The sequence below is a fragment of the Bactrocera oleae genome, unplaced genomic scaffold (genome assembly GCF_042242935.1).
Source record: "Bactrocera oleae isolate idBacOlea1 unplaced genomic scaffold, idBacOlea1 ctg00000015.1, whole genome shotgun sequence".
In the NCBI taxonomy this organism is placed as follows: Eukaryota; Metazoa; Arthropoda; class Insecta; order Diptera; family Tephritidae; genus Bactrocera; species Bactrocera oleae.
In genome coordinates, this window is record NW_027212758.1 from 1 (window position 1) to 7,500 (window position 7,500).

Here is a 7,500-nt window from a genome sequence, read left to right on the forward strand (position 1 = left end):
TGTATAAAGTCTATGAAGTAATAAATTTTCATATAAGTATTAATTGTATAAAGTCTATGAAGTAATAAATTTTCATATAAGTATTAATTGTATAAAGTCTATGAAGTAATAAATTTTCATATAAGTATTAATTGTATAAAGTCTATGAAGTAATAAATTTTCATATAAGTATTAATTGTATAAAGTCTATGAAGTAATAAATTTTCATATAAGTATTAATTGTATAAAGTCTATGAAGTAATAAATTTTCATATAAGTATTAATTGTATAAAGTCTATGAAGTAATAAATTTTCATATAAGTATTAATTGTATAAAGTCTATGAAGTAATGAATTTTCATATAAGTATTAAATGTATAAAGTCTATGAAGTAATAAATTTTCATATAAGTATTAATTGTATAAAGTCTATGAAGTAATAAATTTTCATATAAGTATTAATTGTATAAAGTCTATGAAGTAATAAATTTTCATATAAGTATTAATTGTATAAAGTCTATGAAGTAATAAATTTTCATATAAGTATTAATTGTATAAAGTCTATGAAGTAATAAATTTTCATATAAGTAGTAAATATATAAAGTCTATGAAGTAATAAATTTTCATATGAGTATTAAATGTATAAAGTCTATGAAGTAAAATATAAAGTCTATGAAGTAATAAATTTTTATATAAGTATAAAAAATATAAAGTCTATGAAGTAATGAATTTTCATATAAGTATTAAATGTATAAAGTCTATGAAGTAATAAATTTTCATATAAGTATTAAATGTATAAAGTCTATGAAGTAATAAATTTTCATATAAGTATTAAATATGAAGTCATACAAGTTAAAAATTTAAAAAAAAAATCGATTGTAAAAATACTTTTGATGTTATTAGTTGTATTATGACCATGACGATATTTGAAAATGATATAAATTACCCACGTATATATGAGTTTTTAAATTTTAAATAGGTTAAAAGAATTTTTCCATATATTTTCGGGTTGGTAACGTCAACATGGGAGAGAACATTTATAACAAATTTGCACAAATCTGCTCAAATTGACATATACTGAAATAGTACTTATATGAAAATTTATTGCTTCATAGACTTTATACATTTAGTACTTATATGAAAATTTTTTACTGCTAGGAAATGTATTATACTTTTATATATTTGAATTCCTTATGTTAGTTTATTAGTAAGAAATTGTTTTTAAATACTTATAAGTATGAATATTACTATACTTATATGATTTATGTATTTAGTACTTGTATGAAAATTTTCATACTTGTATGACTTTATTTACTTAGTATTTATATGGAAATATTTTTTACTTTATATGTATTTTTAAGTAAATATGAAAATGAAAGTTGATTTTGTGTGCCTTTTTATTCCTGGTTTTTATACAGTTAGTTTAAATAGAAATAGATTTTGTTTTATACAAAACTCTATATTCTGTACTAACATATTGTATATAATGAGCGTTTTTTATTCCTGGTTTCCTACAGTTAGTTTAAATAGAAATAGATTTTGTTTTATACAAAAACATAAAAAATCTATTATTCTATACTAACATATTGTAGAAATAAATATTAAACAATATTTTAGTTTTATTTGTGAGCTATTCTAATATTTACTCATAAAATATATGTGTAAAAGGATGGTTTTTAAATAAAATAAAATATTAATGTGTTGCACCCGAAAATACTTTTTATCATATATTTATTATTGAAATAAATATAATAGAATTTGAAATTATTAATTTCAAATCAAGAAAAAAATGTATATACTCTTAAAAAAAGGTATATATATTACTATATGCATTGAAATAAAGTAAAATGTATAGAATGATATTATTTGAAAATTTTGCCAATATAAGAAGAAATATCGTTCTTACATAATAATTAAATAATAATATGTATAGAGAACGAAAATTCTTTTCACGATACCAAAACAAAAATTAAAAAAATCCATTACAAAATCACACAATAGAAATGAAATATAATGAAAAAAAATATAATAAAGAAAGAAACATAGAAAAATTGTTGTGTATATTGTAAATGTTTTTATGTTTTGTGTATTTGTGTATAATTTTCAAATAAGAAAATATCATTTTAAACTTTTATATAATATAAAAAATATTATATAAAAAAGAAATATATATTATTCTGGTTGATCCTGCCAGTAGTTATATGCTTGTCTCAAAGATTAAGCCATGCATGTCTAAGTACAAACAAATTAAAAGTGAAACCGCAAAAGGCTCATTATATCAGTTATGGTTCCATAGATCGTTAACAGTTACTTGGATAACTGTGGTAATTCTAGAGCTAATACATGCAAAATAAACACGGACCTTTTGGAACGTGTGCTTTTATTAGGCTAAAACCAAGCGATTATTCGATCGTTATATTGGTTGAACTCTAGATAACTTGCAGATCGTATGGTCTCGTACCGACGACAGATCTTTCAAATGTCTGCCCTATCAACTTTTGATGGTAGTATCTAGGACTACCATGGTTGCAACGGGTAACGGGGAATCAGGGTTCGATTCCGGAGAGGGAGCCTGAGAAACGGCTACCACATCTAAGGAAGGCAGCAGGCGCGTAAATTACCCACTCCCAGTTCGGGGAGGTAGTGACGAAAAATAACAATACAGGACTCATATCCGAGGCCCTGTAATTGGAATGAGTACACTTTAAATCCTTTAACAAGGACCTATTGGAGGGCAAGTCTGGTGCCAGCAGCCGCGGTAATTCCAGCTCCAATAGCGTATATTAAAGTTGTTGCGGTTAAAACGTTCGTAGTTGAATTTGTGCTTCATACGGGTAGTACAACTATAATTGTGGTATGTACATTACCTTATGTATGTAAGCGTATTACCGGTGGAGTTCTTATATATAATTAATACAATGTATTTTTTATATATTCCTCCTATTTAAACCTGCTTCAGTGCTCTTCATCGAGTGTTGTTGTGGGCCGGTACAATTACTTTGAACAAATTAGAGTGCTTAAAGCAGGCTCCAAATGCCTGAATATTTTGTGCATGGAATAATGAAATAAGACCTCTGTTCTACTTTCATTGGTTTTTAGATCAAGAGGTAATGATTAATAGAAGCAGTTTGGGGGCATTAGTATTACGACGCGAGAGGTGAAATTCTTGGACCGTCGTAAGACTAACTTAAGCGAAAGCATTTGCCAAAGATGTTTTCATTAATCAAGAACGAAAGTTAGAGGTTCGAAGGCGATCAGATACCGCCCTAGTTCTAACCATAAACGATGCCAGCTAGCAATTGGGTGTAGCTACTACTATGGCTCTCTCAGTCGCTTCCCGGGAAACCAAAGCTTTTGGGCTCCGGGGGAAGTATGGTTGCAAAGCTGAAACTTAAAGGAATTGACGGAAGGGCACCACCAGGAGTGGAGCCTGCGGCTTAATTTGACTCAACACGGGAAAACTTACCAGGTCCGAACATAAGCGTGTAAGACAGATTGATAGCTCTTTCTCGAATCTATGGGTGGTGGTGCATGGCCGTTCTTAGTTCGTGGAGTGATTTGTCTGGTTAATTCCGATAACGAACGAGACTCAAATATATTAAATAGATGCTTTCAGGATTATGGTGTTGAAGCTTATATAGCCTTCATTCATGCGTTCATCTTGAATGTACAAGTGTTTGAATGTGTTTATATAAGTGGAGTCGTACCTGTTGGTTTGTCCCATTATAAGGACACTAGCTTCTTAAATGGACAAATTGCGTCTAGCAGTAACGAGATTGAGCAATAACAGGTCTGTGATGCCCTTAGATGTCCTGGGCTGCACGCGCGCTACAATGAAAGTATCAACGTGTATTTCCTAGACCGAGAGGTCCGGGTAAACCGCTGAACCACTTTCATGCTTGGGATTGTGAACTGAAACTGTTCACATGAACTTGGAATTCCCAGTAAGTGTGAGTCATTAACTCGCATTGATTACGTCCCTGCCCTTTGTACACACCGCCCGTCGCTACTACCGATTGAATTATTTAGTGAGGTCTCCGGACGTGATCACTGTGACGCCTTGTGTTTCACGGTTGTTTCGCAAAAGTTGACCGAACTTGATTATTTAGAGGAAGTAAAAGTCGTAACAAGGTTTCCGTAGGTGAACCTGCGGAAGGATCATTATTGTGTTCCTATCCGAAAAGAAAAAAAAAATAATTATATAAAAACAAAATAAAAAAAAAGAATAAAAAAGAAAAAAAAGTTTTCTTTTTGTTCTTTTCATTCAAAATGTTTTGAATTATACAATGTTTTGAATGTTTTTCTGTTTTTTTTTTTTTTTTTAACTCCTTGTAATGCATTATGACAATATATATTATATTGTGAACTTCGCATACATTGTATTTGAACGCAATAAAAAAACCTTTAAACATATAGCTGTACTTATTATTTATATAGAAAATAATATTTAATTGTGATATTTATATAAAATATTATAAATGATAAGTTAACTTGTTCACATTAACGTGTGTAATACCTTTTTTTTATGGTATTTTCTATTTGTGATTAAAAACATGTTGAAAAATTTAAAAAAGAAAACGCACAAATAGAGAAGAAAATAATATATAAAAGGTATTACTGTTTTTGTTGACCTAAGACATGCGCAGCTGCAAATGTTTGGGTTTAAAATTACAATTTATTGAAAGATGTTTTAAACTTATGTATTAAAAATTTATTATTGATTAATTATTAATACTTTCAATAAATTAAAATTCTTTGACTTTGAATTAAAAAAATACAAAAAAATTATCACTCTAAGCGGTGGATCACTCGGCTCATGGGTCGATGAAGAACGCAGCAAACTGTGCGTCATCGTGTGAACTGCAGGACACATGAACATCGACATTTTGAACGCATATTGCGGTCCATGCTGTTATGTACTTTAATTAATTTTAAAGTGCTGCTTGGACTACATATGGTTGAGGGTTGTAAGACTATGCTAAATTAGTTGCTTATTCTTTTAGTCAATTAATAGAATTTAAGCATATGGCATATTATTGGATTGTATTTTTCAATCCATAATATTAATAGCATAAAAAGAAATATAGAAAATATATTCTTGAATACCTCATATTTGAACGAAAATTTATGATAAATGAGAATCTTAGTATTCCCATAAAAGAAAAAATTTTCAACATTATTTAAATTATATTAAATAATACATAAGAGGAATGTCTAGCATAAAATAAATTTTTATTCTAGAATTAATTCACTCTATTGTATTGAGAAAAATTTATAATAAAAAAAAATATATGATATGTGGAGGAATAATGTTGTTAATTTTATTAATTATTATATTATGAATTTTAAAAAGGGATGAAAAGATTGAATAATATTGAGTAATCAAGATATAAAAATATATTTCTTTAAAATAGCAAATAGCAAAAAAATTAAATAAAAATAAACAAATCAATCTAAAATATATTTTATACAACCTCAACTCATATGGGACTACCCCCTGAATTTAAGCATATTAATGAGGGGAGGAAAAGAAACTAACAAGGATTTTCTTAGTAGCGGCGAGCGAAAAGAAAATAGTTCAGCACTAAGTCACTTTGTCTATATGGCAAATGTGAGATGCAGTGTATGGAATATCTTAATATCTAGTATGAGAAATTAACGATTTAAGTCCTTCTTAAATGAGGCCATTTACCCATAGAGGGTGCCAGGCCCGTATAACGTTAATGATTACTAGAAAGATATTTCCAAAGAGTCGTGTTGCTTGATAGTGCAGCACTAAGTGGGTGGTAAACTCCATCTAAAACTAAATATAACCATGAGACCGATAGTAAACAAGTACCGTGAGGGAAAGTTGAAAAGAACTCTGAATAGAGAGTTAAATAGTACGTGAAACTGCTTAGAGGTTAAGCCCGATGAACCTGAATATCCATTATGAAAAATTCATCATTATAACTGTAGTATTTAATTTTAAATATTATAGTAATAGTGTGCATTTTTTTCATATAAGGACATTGTAATCTATTAACATAATAAAATATTTATCAAAAGATCATTGGTTTTTAAGTTTATTCAAATTAATTTGCTTTTAGCTTATTAACATAGAATAATTACTGATGATTTGATAAAGTGTTGATAGATTTTATTATATATAATGCTAAAATTCTTTTGAATTTTACAATAATATTATTATCATTGATTTTAATATTAATTGTATGCATTTATATGATTAACAATGCGAAAGATTCAGGATACCTTCGGGACCCGTCTTGAAACACGGACCAAGGAGTCTAACATATGTGCAAGTCATTGGGTTATATTAAACCTAATGGCGAAATTAACTTAACTGTATTAATAATGGGATTAATTTTTAATGTATTACATTATTAATTCAATCCCGGGGCGTTCCATATAGTTATGTATAATGATAATTTATTATTATTTATACCTCTAACTGGAGCGTACCTTGAGCATATATGCTGTGACCCGAAAGATGGTGAACTATACTTGATCAGGTTGAAGTCAGGGGAAACCCTGATGGAAGACCGAAACAGTTCTGACGTGCAAATCGATTGTCAGAATTGAGTATAGGGGCGAAAGACCAATCGAACCATCTAGTAGCTGGTTCCCTCCGAAGTTTCCCTCAGGATAGCTGGTGCATTTAAAAATTATGTAAAATAATCTTATCTGGTAAAGCGAATGATTAGAGGCCTTAGGGTCGAAACGACCTTAACCTATTCTCAAACTTTAAATGGGTAAGAACCTCACCTTTCTTGATATGAAGGTTGAGGTTATGATATAATGTGCCCAGTGGGCCACTTTTGGTAAGCAGAACTGGCGCTGTGGGATGAACCAAACGTAATGTTACGGTGCCTAAATTAACAACTCATGCAGATACCATGAAAGGCGTTGGTTGCTTAAAACAGCAGGACGGTGGACATGGAAGTCGTAATCCGCTAAGGAGTGTGTAACAACTCACCTGCCGAAGCAACTAGCCCTTAAAATGGATGGCGCTTAAGTTGTATACCTATACATTACCGCTAAAGTACATGATTTATAATACAATTTCGGTTGGATTATAAATTTTGAAACTTTAGTGAGTAGGAGGGTACAATGGTGTGCTTAGAAGTGTTTGGCGTAAGCCTGCATGGAGCCGCTATTGGTACAGATCTTGGTGGTAGTAGCAAATAATCGAATGAGACCTTGGAGGACTGAAGTGGAGAAGGGTTTCGTGTGAACAGTGGTTGATCACGAGTTAGTCGGTCCTAAGTTCAAGGCGAAAGCCGAAAATTTTCAAGTTTTAATGAAATGAAATGAATGAATTTTTATTCCATAGTAATTAAACACTTGAATAATTTTGAACGAAAGGGAATACGGTTCCAATTCCGTAACCTGTTGAGTATCCGTTTGTTATTAAAAATGGGCCTTGTGCTCATCCTGGCAACAGGAACGACCATAAAGAAGCCGTCGAGAGGTATCGGAAGAGTTTTCTTTTCTGTTTTATAGTCGTACTACCATGGAAGTCT

The 7,500-nt window shown here is 30.1% G+C and overlaps 3 non-coding genes across 3 annotated transcripts in view; all 3 read left to right on the forward strand.

Moving 5' to 3' along the window:
• The first annotated feature begins 2,151 nt into the window (after positions 1-2,151).
• Positions 2,152-4,141, forward strand: LOC138858786 (small subunit ribosomal RNA). Its single transcript, XR_011397817.1, has one exon. It is a non-coding gene; the product is annotated as a small subunit ribosomal RNA (ribosomal RNA).
• Positions 4,142-4,766: 625 nt separating this feature from the next.
• LOC138858783 (5.8S ribosomal RNA) lies at positions 4,767-4,945 on the forward strand. The gene has a single exon (XR_011397814.1). It is a non-coding gene; the product is annotated as a 5.8S ribosomal RNA (ribosomal RNA).
• Positions 4,946-5,447: 502 nt separating this feature from the next.
• LOC138858795 (large subunit ribosomal RNA) overlaps positions 5,448-7,500 on the forward strand; it is a 3,977-nt gene continuing 1,924 nt past the window's right edge. Inside the window, exon 1 of the ribosomal RNA XR_011397826.1 lies at positions 5,448-7,500. This exon is cut by the window's right edge and continues 1,924 nt beyond it. This is a non-coding gene — a ribosomal RNA (large subunit ribosomal RNA).